Below are 12,670 nucleotides of genomic sequence, written 5' to 3'. Positions count from 1 at the left end.
AAGCATGAGCTATGTTCAAAGTATTTTACATCCATTAGCTCATTTCACATTCATAACCCAATAATGTAGAACTAGTATTACTGTTTTTAATGATGAGGAAGAAGGGAGGAGTCTTGGGTAATATACAACATAGTATAATACTATTTGAAGGAAGACTGTGGTTAAGTTAAAGATGCATTTATAAGCCCTAAGGCAATTACTTAAAAAAAAAAAAAACCTATCTATCACTAACAAGCCAATGTGGAGATGAAAAGAATACTAAAATATATTCAGTCCAAAAAGGAACATCAAACAGACAGGACAAATTACAAATAAATAGCAAGATAATAGATTCAAACCCAACCTTATCAATAATTTCACTAAATTTGTCTACCATGACAAACGAAAACGTATGTCCCTATAAACACATACACAAATATTCATAGCAGCACTACTTAAAATAGCCAAAACAGAAAAAATCCAAATACCTATCAAGTCAGAATCAATAGACAAAATGTGTTATTTCAATGCAACAGAACATTACTCGGGCATAAAAAGAAGTACTACTGATACATGGTCTAACATGGATGAACCTAGAAAGTATTAAGCTAAGTGAAAGAAGCCAGACAGAAAGGTCACTGGCCAACCAGCACATGAAAAGATGTTCAACATTAGTAATTAGCAGGGAAATGTAAATCAAAACTACAATGATGTATTACCTTACACCTGTTAGAATGTCTATTATCAAAAAGTAAGAGGGGCGCCTGGGTGGCGCAGTCGGTTAAGCGTCCGACTTCAGCCAGGTCACGATCTCGCAGTCCGTGAGTTCGAGCCCCGCGTCAGGCTCTGGGCCGATGGCTCAGAGCCTGGAGCCTGTTTCCGATTCTGTCTCCCTCTCTCTCGGCCCCTCCCCCATTCATGCTCTGTCTCTCTCTGTCCCAAAAATAAATAAACGTTGAAAAAAAAATTAAAAAAAAAAAAAAAGAAAAAAGTGTTGGAGAGGCTGTGGAAAAAAGAGAACTATCATCCACTGTCCGTGGGAATATAAATTGGTGTAGCCATTATGGAAAACAATATGGAGGTTCCTTAAAATAAAAATAGAAATACCATATGATCCAGTTATTCCACTTCTGGGAAAACAAAAACATTAGTTCAAAAAAAATATTCACCCCTATGTTCACTGCAGCATTATTTACAATACTCAAGACATGGAAACAACATAAGTGTCCACTGATGGATGAATGGATAAAGCTGTGTGTGTGTATACACCCACACATGCACTGGAATACTATTCAGCCATAAAAAGAAGGAAATCTTGCATTTGTGACAACATGGACAGACCTTGAGGGTATTATGCTAAGTGAAATAAGTCAGACTGAGAAGGACAATTACTATATGATTTCACTTATATGTGGAATCTAATAAACAAAACAAACCAGCAAACAAAACTCATAGATACAGAGCAGAGATCAGTAGTTATCAGAGGGAAGGGGGTTGGAGATAGGGACATGGGTGAAGAGGAGCAATTGCACGGTGTAACAGATGGTAACTAGACTTATTATGGTGATCACTTGGTAATGTACACAAAAATTGAATTATTATGCTGTACACCTAAAACTACTAACGTTGTATGCCAGTTTTGCCTCAATTTTAAAAAGTCACATATTGTATAATTCCTTTTTTTTTTTATTTTTTTATGTTTATTCATTTTTGAAAGACAGAGAGAAACAGAGCACAAGCAGGGGTGGGGCAGAGAAAGAGGGAGACACAGAATCTGAAACAGGCTCCAGGCTCTGAGCTGTCAGCACAGAGCCCAACGTGGGGCTCAAACTCACAGATCAGACCACAAGATCATGACCTGAGCCGAAGTCAGACGCTCAACCAACTGAGCCACCCGGGCGCCCATTGTATAATTCCATTTATAGGAAATATCCAGAATAGGCAAATCCAATTGAAAAAGCAAGTTGACTACTGGTTGCCAGGGGTTGGGGATGGAGGAGCATGGGGAATGATGGCTTAAAAGGAAAGGAGTTTCCTTTGGGGGTGATGAAAACATTCTGGAACTAGATAGTGGTAACAGTTGTATAGCATTGTGAATGTACTACATGCCACTGAATTGTACATTCTTAAATAGTTAAAATGGGACTTTTTTACTATTTTTTAAAATTATAGTTGATACCATGTAACAATGTTACATTAGTTTTAGGTACCTGACCTAATGATTCCACAAGTCTGCATTCTGCTTTGCTCACCTCAAGTCTACCTACTATCCGTCACCATGCAATGCTATTACAATACCCCTGACTATATTCCCTATGCTGTGTACTTTTCACCCCCATGAAATTGGGGTTTCACCCATTTTAGGATGACCCAAATGGGGTTGGGCCCATTTCACCCATTTGATTTCGCCCATCCCCCACCCAGTTAAATGGTGAATTTTATGTTATGTGAATTTTGCCACAATTAAGTCTTTTTCTTTTAAGTGTTTATTGATTTTTTTAGAGAGCACAGTGAAGTAGGGGCAGAGAGAGGGGGACAGAGGATCCAAAGCAGGCTCCAGGCTGACAGCAGCGAGCCTGATATGGGGGCTTGAAATCACGAACCGTGATATCATGACCTCAGCAAAAGTCACATTCAACTGACTGCACCACCCAGACGCCCCAATTTTGCCACAATTAAAAACTTATACAACATGAATGAACCTCAAAAACCTTATCCTAAATGAGAGAAGCTAGTTGCAAAAGATCACATATTGTATGATTTCATTGATATGAAATGTCCAGAATAGGCAAATTTTACTGAGACAGAAAATAGATTAGTAGTTGCCAAGGGCTAGGGCTGGGGAGTGAGGGATTAGACAGTGACTGCTAATGAACACAAGATTTCTTTCTGGGGTGATGAAATTGCTCTAAAATAGATTACACTGATGATTGCAAAACTCTATAAGCATACTAAGAAACACTGAAATGTTTCTTTTAAATGGGTGAATTTTATGATGTATAAATTAGATCTCTCAATAAAACTGATTTTTTTTTTTAATTTTAAGTGGTCAAACAACACCTATTAAAAAACAGAGTAGTGCCTGAGTGGCTTAGTGGGTTGAGCGACAGACTCTTGATTTTGTTTGACTCAGGTCAGGATCTCACAGTCATGAGATCGAGCCCTTCCTCAGCTCTGGGCTGAGCACAGAGCCTACTTGAGTTTCTCTCTCCTCTCTCTCTGCCCCTCCTGCACTTGCACGTTCCCTCTCTCTCTCTCTCAAACTCAACACTTAAAATAAATAAATAATAAAAGATAGAAATTATTAGACTGGGTTAACAGAAATAAGACTCAACTCTAAGCTACCTCTAGGAAATGTTTTAAACAAAGACACAACTGACCTTTGACAAAACAGCAAAGGCAATTCAATGGAGAAAGGATAGTCTTTCAACAAATAGTGGTGGAAAACTGAACCTCCATATGCAAAACAAACAAATTTAGATTGAGGTCTTATACCTTCTACAAAAAATCATTTAAAATGGATCCTAGGGGGGTCTGGGTGGTTCAGTAGGCTGAGCATCTGACTCTTGATTTTGGCTCAGGTCGTGATCACCTACCTGGTTTGTGGGATCAAGCATCACGACCAACTCTGAACTGACAGCACGTAACCTGCTTGGGATTCTCTCTCTCCCTCTCTGTCCCTCCCCTGGTCATGCTCTTTCTCTCTCTCTCTCAAAATAAATAAATATTCTAAAAATAAATAAATAAAAATGAATAGGTAAGTAAAATAAAATAGATCATAGACCTTTCTTCCAGAAGAAAATGTAGGATCTTGGATTTGGCGATGAGTTTTTACTATTTTTTTTAAATGTTTATTTATTTTTAAGAGAGAGACAGAGCATGAGCAGGGGAGGGGCAGAGAGAGAGACACACACAGAATACAAAGCAGGCTCCAGGCTCTGAGCTATCAGCACAGAGCCTGACATGGGGCTCAAACCCACGAACCATGAGTTCATGACCTGAGCTAAAGTCAGACCCTTAACCGACTGAGACATCCAGGCGTCCATGGCAATGAGTTTTTAGATAGCAAAACCACAATCCATGAAATAATGAGTAAGGTAGAATCTATTAAAAACTTCTGCTCTGTAAAAGACACTGTGAAGAGAATAAAAAGACAAGCTGCAGAGTGAGAAAATATTTGCAAAACAGATATCTGATAAATGACAGGTACACAAAGTATGCAAAAAACTCAGCAGTAAGAAAGCAAACAACCCAACAAGTAAAAAAGAAATATGGAAAAGATTTGAACATATACTTCACCAAAGATGATATACACATGACAAATATGTATATGAAAAATGCTCAGTGTCACTGGAGAAATGCAAACTTAAAAGAGATACCAATACACCTCTATTAGAGTAGCTAAAATAAAAAAAAAAAAGAAGACCTAACTCCAGATGCTGATAAGAATATAGAAAAAACAGGAAATTCACTGCTCATGGGTATGCAAAATGGAACAGCCACTTTGGAAGATAGTTTAATGGTTTCTTACAAAGTTACAGGTAAGCTTACCATATGATCCAGCAGCCAGCCTCCTAGGTATCTACCCAATGTGTTTGAAAACTTTTGTCTATGCAAAACCTACATACAATGTTTATAGCAGCTTTATTCATGATCACCAAAAACGGGAAGCAAAGAAGATGTCATTCAATAGATAAATGGATAAACAAACTGTGACACATTCATACAACGGATGATTCAGTGAAAAAAAGCAATTAGTTCTCAAGCCATGAAAAAAAAAAACATGGAGGAACCTTAAGTGCATACTGCAAAGTGAAAGAAGCTAATCTGAAAAGAACTGGGGGGGAGCCCCTGGGTGGTTCAGTTGGTTAAGCCTCCGACTGGATTTCGGCTTAGGCAGTCATCTCACAGTCCCTGAGATCAAGCCCCACATCATCATGGAGCCTGTTTCGGATTCTCTCTCTCTCCCTCTGCCTCCCCCCAACAAATAAACAAACATAAAAAAAAATAGAAATAAAAAGACTAACTACTATATGATTCCATTTACATAACATTCTAGAAAAGGCAAAACTACAAAAGTGGTAAAAAGAGATCAGAGGTTTCCAAAGCTTTAAGCTCTATAGTTAAGAGTCACGTACTCCCTTTTATTTTTCCTTTCCCCTATGTTTATCTATTTTGTTTCTTAAATTCCACACATGAGGGGCGCCTAGGTGGCTCAGTCGGTTAAGTGACTGACTTTGACTCAGGTCATGATCTCAAAGTTCATGAGTTCAAGCTCCAGGTTGGGCTCTGTGCTGACAGCTCAGAGCCTGGAGCCTGCTTCAGATTCTATGTCTCCTTCTCCCTCTGCCCCTATGCCACTTGCACTCTCTCTCTCTCAAAAATAAACATTACAAACATTTTTTTCCACATATGAGTGAAATCATATGGTATTTGTCTTTCTCTAACTTATTTCGCTTAGCATAATACACTCTAGCTTCATCAACGTCATTGCAAATGGCAAGATTTAATTCCTTTTGATGTATGTATCCATCGCATGTATCTATGTATATGTGTATGTATACACATACCACACATTCTTTATCCATTCATTAGTCTATGGACATTGGGTTCTTTCCATAATTTAGCTACTTTTTATAATATTGCTATAAACATCAGGGTGCATGTGCCCTTCAAATCAGTAATTTTGTATCCTTTGGACAGATACCTACTAGTGCAATTGGTGGGTCATAAGATAGTTCTATTTTTAACTTTTTGGGTGTCCATACTATTGTCCAGAATGGCTACACCAGTTTGCATTCCCACCAACAGTTTAAGGGGGTTCCCTTTCTCCACATCCTCACCAACATCTTTCCTGTGTTGTTAATTTTAACCATTCTGACAGGTGTGAAGTGGTATCTCAGCGTAGTTCTGATTTTTATTTCCCTGATGATGAGTGATGTTGAGCATCTTTTCATGTGCAAACTGACAGAATTGAAAGGAGAAATAAACAGATCCACAATTAAAGAGAGTCCAACACTCCTCACTTAGTAATTAGAACAAGCATACAGAAAATGAGCAAGAATACATAATATTTGAAGAACACTATCATCTCGACATAAATGATATTTATAGAAAAGTCCACCCAACAACAGCAAAATACAAGTTCTTTTCAAGTGCACATAGAACATTCACTCAGAGAAACAAGATTCTGGCCCATAAAACAAGTCTGGATAAATTTTTTAAAATATAAATCATACACAACATGTTCTCTGACCACAGTGGAATTAAATTTGGAATCAGTAATAGGAAGACATCTTATAAAATTCCATAAGTATTCAGAAATTAAAAGACACTCTTCCAAATAATCCATCAAAGAAAAAAAAATCACAAGAGAAGTTAGAAAATATTCTGAGCTGAATGAAAATAACAGAAATTAGGGTACCTGGGTGACTCAGTCAGTTGAGCATCCAACTCCTGGTCTCAGCTCAGGTCATGATGCCAGGGTCATGGGATGGAGCCCCATGTTAGGCTCTGTGCTGAGCATGGAGCCTGCTTGGGATTCTCTCTCTCTCTCTCTCTCTCTCTCTCTCTCTCTCTCTCTCTGTCCCTCTCTGCCCCTCTCCCCCACTCGTGCTCTCTAAAATTATAAAACAAAATTTAGGGGCACCTAGGTGGTTCAGTCGGTTAGGCATCCAACTTCAGCTCAGGTCATGATCTCACGGTTTGTGGATTCAAGCCCCCATCAGGCTCTGTGCTGACAGCTCAGAGTCTGGACCCTGCTTCAGATTCTGTATCTCCTCTCTCTCTACCCCTCCCTGCTCACTTTCTGACTCTCTCTCAAAAATAAATATTTAAATTTTTTTTAATTTAAAAAAATAACAGAACTTAACGTGTAAAATGCAGCTAAAGTAATGTTTAGAAGGAAGTTTATAGCTTTAAGCACTTATATTAGAAAAGAAATTTTTATTTACTTACTTATTTATTTAATTTATTTGAAGTTTATTGATTTTGAGAGACAGAAAGAGTGTGCACATGCATGCAAGCAAGGGAGGGGCAGAGAGAGAAGGAAAGAGAGAACCCCAAGCTGGTTCCTCGCTGTCAGCACAGAGCTGGATGCAGGGCTCAAACTCACAAACACCCAGGTGCCCCAGGAAACAGGAAAGTTTTTAAATCAGTGATATAAGTGTCCACCTTAAGATGCTAAAAAAAGAAAAACAAATTAACCAAAGGTAGAGGAAAAAAATAAAAAGAGCAGAAATCAATAAAATTGAAAATGGACAAGCAATAGCAATAAAAAAAATCAATAACTCCAAATCAAGAAAAAAGTGAAAGGTGAAATTACTAATATGAGGAATGAAAGGTATACTGTTAGATGTTAAAAAGATCACAAGGAAATATTATAAATATTTTCTTTCACACCAATATATTCAACAACTTATTTGAAATGGTCAAAATGTTTAACACACAAATTACCAAAACTGAAATAAGAAGAAAGAGCAACTCTCAATAGCCCTATATCTAAGGATTGCCTGCAACCATCAGAAATACGAGGAGGCAAGGAAAGAATTCTTCTTAGAGCCTTCAGAGGGAGCATGTACCTGCCAACACCTTGATTTCAGACCTCTAGTTTCCAGAACTGAGATAGAATAAATTTCTGTTCTGTTAAACCACATGGTTTGTGGTAATTTGTTATGACAGTGCTGAGGAAACTACTACACATGTGAATAATATGCTAGAGGTAATGAAATAAAAAATGTATTACATTTAATGACTGACTTATTGTTGCCTCTTATTGTGGGGCTACTAGAAATTCTAAATTACATTATATTTCTAGTGAATACCACTGATCTAGCAGTGGCAATAAGGCAAGAAGAAACAAAAGGCATACGCTGGCAATAAGAAGCAAAAATGGCTTTCTCTGCAGACATGACTGTGTATGAAGAAAATCGTAAGGAATCTACTTGAAAGCTACTAGAATTAAAAAGTGAATTAAAAAAAGTGAATTTAGTAAGACAACTAAATCAATTGTATCTTTTACAATATCAACAAAAGTTGAAGAAAAAAAATTTAAATACAGTTTCATTAACAATGGAAAGTGTCAAAAAACATTAAATACTTCAGGATAAACTGAACAAAATATATACAAAGCCTATAAAAGGAAAATCACAAAAACATTGCAGAGAAAAAAAAACTAAAGAAACCTAAATAAATAGAGAGATATACCATGTTAAAATATCAGAAGTCTCAATATTATTAAGATGTCAATTCTCCTCACCAGGCTTTTTGTAAACACTGACAAGCTTAGTCTATAGTTTATATGAAAATGCAAAAGATCCAAAATAACCAAAGCAATGTTGAAAAAAGACAATGTTGAAGGACATATGCTACCTGACTATAAGGCTTGATATAAAGAAATAAAGACAATATAGTATTAGTATAAGAATCTAGGCCAAGAGAGGCGCCTGCATAAATTCAGTCAGTTGAGCAACTGACTCTTAGATTTCAGCTCAGGTCATGATCTCCAGGTTTCTGCCATCAAGCCTTGAACTGGGCTCTGCGCTGCCAGTGTGGAGCCTCCTTAGGATTCTCTCTCTCCCTCTCTCTCTGCCCCTCCCCTGTTTGCATGTGCATGAGCTCGCTCGCGTGCTCTCTCTGTCGCTCTCTCAAAATAAATAAATATTTAAAAAATACACAGACCAACGGAACAGAAAAAGAAACTAGAAATAGACCCACACTTACAAAAAATAAAAAGGAGTCAGATCATATACAACCTCCAAAACTAGTAAGGGAAACAAATATGAGGGAAGGTAAGAAAAGAAACTCTACAGAATAAAATAACTAAGTGGAATGATAATAACTTTTCGCCCTAAATAGACAGTGTGATCAGGAAAAACAGCTCAGAAAAACTAACATGTAAATGGAAGAGCATAAACAAGGGCTCTAAGAGAAAGAATCTAAAAGTTAGCTGGTGTGACAGGTACACACTGGACAAGAAGACAAGGAGAAGACAGGGCTAGAGACAAGGCTTCCGAGCCAGAGTAAATGTATGTATTACATGATAGTTCTCAATTTATTCATTTTTTCCATCCCTACCACTGCTGTTCTCAATTCTCACCTGGATGCCCTCAAGATCTTCTGACTGATGAACTTGCAGCCTCACTCAAGCTGCTTTCCCAAATCCATCCTTCATACAATTGAGCGAAAGATATTTAACAGCCTAAAATCATTACACGGTTTTCTGTTCCCTACAATGTACAGTCTCAATTTCTTATTTGACTTTTACGACCCTTCATGACATAGCCCCTGCTTTCCCCTCCAGCTTATTCTCCACTTGCCTCCAAACTACCTGTGCCCCCACACTACATTACTTGTATTTTAATAAAATCCACCATGTTTTCATTACTTTGTACCTTTCATATCATTCTTTGAGTTTTAAATCAAATGCCTCCTTCTATGTAAATTTACACTCTCTAATCCACACCAGACACAGTTTAGGGACCTCCCCCTGCTCCTATAGAGAAGTTTGCTCTATCATGTTGCAGCTATGATATTTATTTATAAGACTGTTTATCTTACTAGCTTTTAATATTTTAAAAAAAAAACCCTTTTTTAATGTTTATTTTTTAGAGAGAGAGAGAGAGAGAGAGAGAGAGAGAGAGAGGGAGAGAGAGTGTGTGAGCAGGGGAGGGGCAGAGAGAGAGGGAGACACAGAAACCAAAGCAGGCTCCAGGCTGAGCTGTCAGCACAGAGCCCAACAAGGGGCTAGAACTCACAAAGGCGAAGAGATCATGACCTGAGCCAAAGTCGGATGCTTAACCGACTAAGCCACCCAAGTGCTCCTTAGCCATTAATATTTAGACTGTATGTTATTCATCTTTTATCCCTAGCAGATAGCACAGTACCTATTTAACAGATTCTTTTTTCCGTAATTAAAAAGAGACTCATAACATCTATGCTTTTAGGATCTAAGCATCCTTAAATTAAGATATATATGAACTGCATATACACAATAAAAAACCAGATTCAAGGAATCATATAAAATATTACAAAGACTTTTAAAATCCTATAAAATTACTCTTGTATAAGTCAAAAGATTTTAAATCTAGATTTGTAAACAGTAGATTTGGTTGAAATAAGATACACTGAAAAACATTTATGTCCCACAATACTACTTTATTTTATTTATTTTTCACAATATTACTTTAATTATTAAGAATTCCTTTCCAACAATAGCCAAATTATGGAAAGAGCCTAAATGTCCATCAACTGATGAATGGATAAAGAAATTGTGGTTTATATACACAATGGAGTACTACGTGGCAATGAGAAAGAATGAAATATGGCCCTTTGTAGCAACGTGGATGGAACTGGAGAGTGTGATGCTAAGTGAAATAAGCCATACAGAGAAAGACAGATACCATATGTTTTCACTCTTATGTGGATCCTGAGAAACTTAACAGAAACCCATGGAGGAGGGGAAGGAAAAAAAAAGTTAGAGAGGGAGACAGCCAAACCATAAGAGACTCTTAAAAACTGAGAATAAACTGAGGGTTGATGGGGGGTGGGAGGGAGGGGAAAGTGGGTGATGGCATTGAGGAGGGCACCTGTTGGGATGAGCACTGGGTGTTGTATGGAAACCAATTTGACAGTAAATTTCATATTAAAAAAATAAAATAAAATAAAATTCATTCCTGCAAAAAAAAAAAAAAAAAAAAAAAGAATTCCTATAAGAGGGGCAGGCGCCTGGGTGGCTCAGTAACTAAAGCCTCCAACTCTTCATTTCGGCTCAGGTGATGATCTTGTGGTTTGCAGATTCGAGCCTCTGGTCAGGGCTCTATGCTGATAGCGTGGAGCTGCTTCGAATTCTCTCTCTCTCCCTCTCTCTCTGCCCCTCCCTCACTTGCATGCTTGTACACTCAAAATAAATTAATAAACTTAAAAAAAAAGAATTCCTATAAGAATATTACTTATTATATTTTTAAAGTAAAATTAGTAGACATAGAAACTTGTAAGTCAGTAATATGGAGAACTGTGAATTTATATTTTGATATGTACTCAATAAATTCAAGTCATACACATCTACAGCTTTTCATCTTTAATTCTGTTTTCAATTGAATACTATATTATAGGAGCCCTAATAATCCACTGCAAATGAAACAGTTCAAAGAATGCTTACTCCCTCAAAAGTTTAAAAAGTAATTTGGTTTGGACCATCATATTACCAAAATGATTTCATTATCACATCATTTAAGAGTAATAAAGTGGAATTAGTAAAATGCTAAAACACAGAGAAATAGTTAAATCCACTGTGAAACAGTAAAACTTTGGACTATTACAAAACCATAAAATAATATTAATATGCAGCACCAGGGGTAAATGTGATGTTTAAAAAGACAACTATATCAATATTACCCACAGAATCATACACAAGTATAGATAGGAATAGTATATTTTACTGATTAATATATTATACAAATAGAATAAGAATACAGAAAAATGTAAGATATGTGAGAATCAATTTTTTTCCCTTTGGAATTTCCTTTAATCATGTTATATTTCTTTCCAATAAAAAGTTTTCAAGCAGCACATTAAGCTCTATTACACTTATTTATATGTATTACGTACTGCCATAAGTAGAAAAAAATTTTAAGTTTATAAACTACCTAATTTCATCTCAAAAAATACTGTTTGAATTTTCAAATAATAAAATTATCTGATTTTGGAATTTCCTACAATCTGATGCTAAACCTACACTTTTACGCTAGCTGTACTGTGTAAAATTTTCCCCAATTTTTAACACTTACAAAGGAATCTTCCATCCCAACAAGGCATCCCATTTACTGAGTCTGTCAAACCGACAATCTGCAAGAGGAGAGAAAACTACTGGCACCAGCTGAGAGAAGATAAAATTTTAATTCGTGTATTAGGAAAGCTTATTTGCCCTCACTAACCAAATTTCAGCAAGCATATTATATTGGAAATTGAAATTATAACAGAAATTCCCTGCTGCAAATCAGAAAGACCAAATAAGACAACCTGCCTCTGACTCAGCAGCTTTCTTTTTCTTTTCAACCTGTACATAGGCTGCAAGGCTAAGACTGAAACCTAACTTTCAAACTGAGCAGCAAGAAGAGCCAATGCAAAATCAGTAACTATCCAGGCAGGAAACTCCAAAGAAAATATGACATGTTCTGGTCATAACTGAAAGAGACATAAAGAGCAAAGGTGCCTTTATGTTTCTTTATCATGCAAAAATCCCTTGTGTATAGCTACAAATTAGCTTTTATTGAAGATACTTAACATGTTTCTTTATAGAGAGCACCTCAACCAAATAACCTTCTAAGTCTGGCACTGTGAATTTTTATAGCCTACACATCACTGCAGTTCCTTGTAATTTAAAACATTTGCGTTTTAAGAACACTCTCCACACACCATCTCTACTGCCAATTTCTTCAGCTTGGAAACTCAAGTTTATACTACAAAATACTATGTTTACTCTCAACAACAGAATGCTCTCATTTACAAATTATACACGAGTAAATTACTCCAAGATACAACTTCAACATTTCTAACATCATCACTTTTCTATTATCCAAATTAACAAGTCTAAACAGTAGTACACTAAGTGAGGTACCATGGCCAAAGTCAACTGGCCTATTATCAGTTCACTAAAATCTGTAATACAAAAAATCAACTCTTTTGCAAAATG

General features: G+C 36.6%; 1 protein-coding gene across 8 annotated transcripts in view; it reads right to left on the bottom strand.

The window, feature by feature from the left end:
- Window positions 1-12,670, bottom strand: part of DENND4C (DENN domain containing 4C) — a 122,674-nt gene that overhangs the window by 108,416 nt on the left and 1,588 nt on the right. The window lies entirely within an intron of this gene.

This window comes from Felis catus, chromosome D4 (assembly GCF_018350175.1).
Source record: "Felis catus isolate Fca126 chromosome D4, F.catus_Fca126_mat1.0, whole genome shotgun sequence".
Lineage (NCBI taxonomy): Eukaryota > Metazoa > Chordata > Mammalia > Carnivora > Felidae > Felis > Felis catus.
This window is presented reverse-complemented; position numbering and strand designations above follow the sequence as displayed.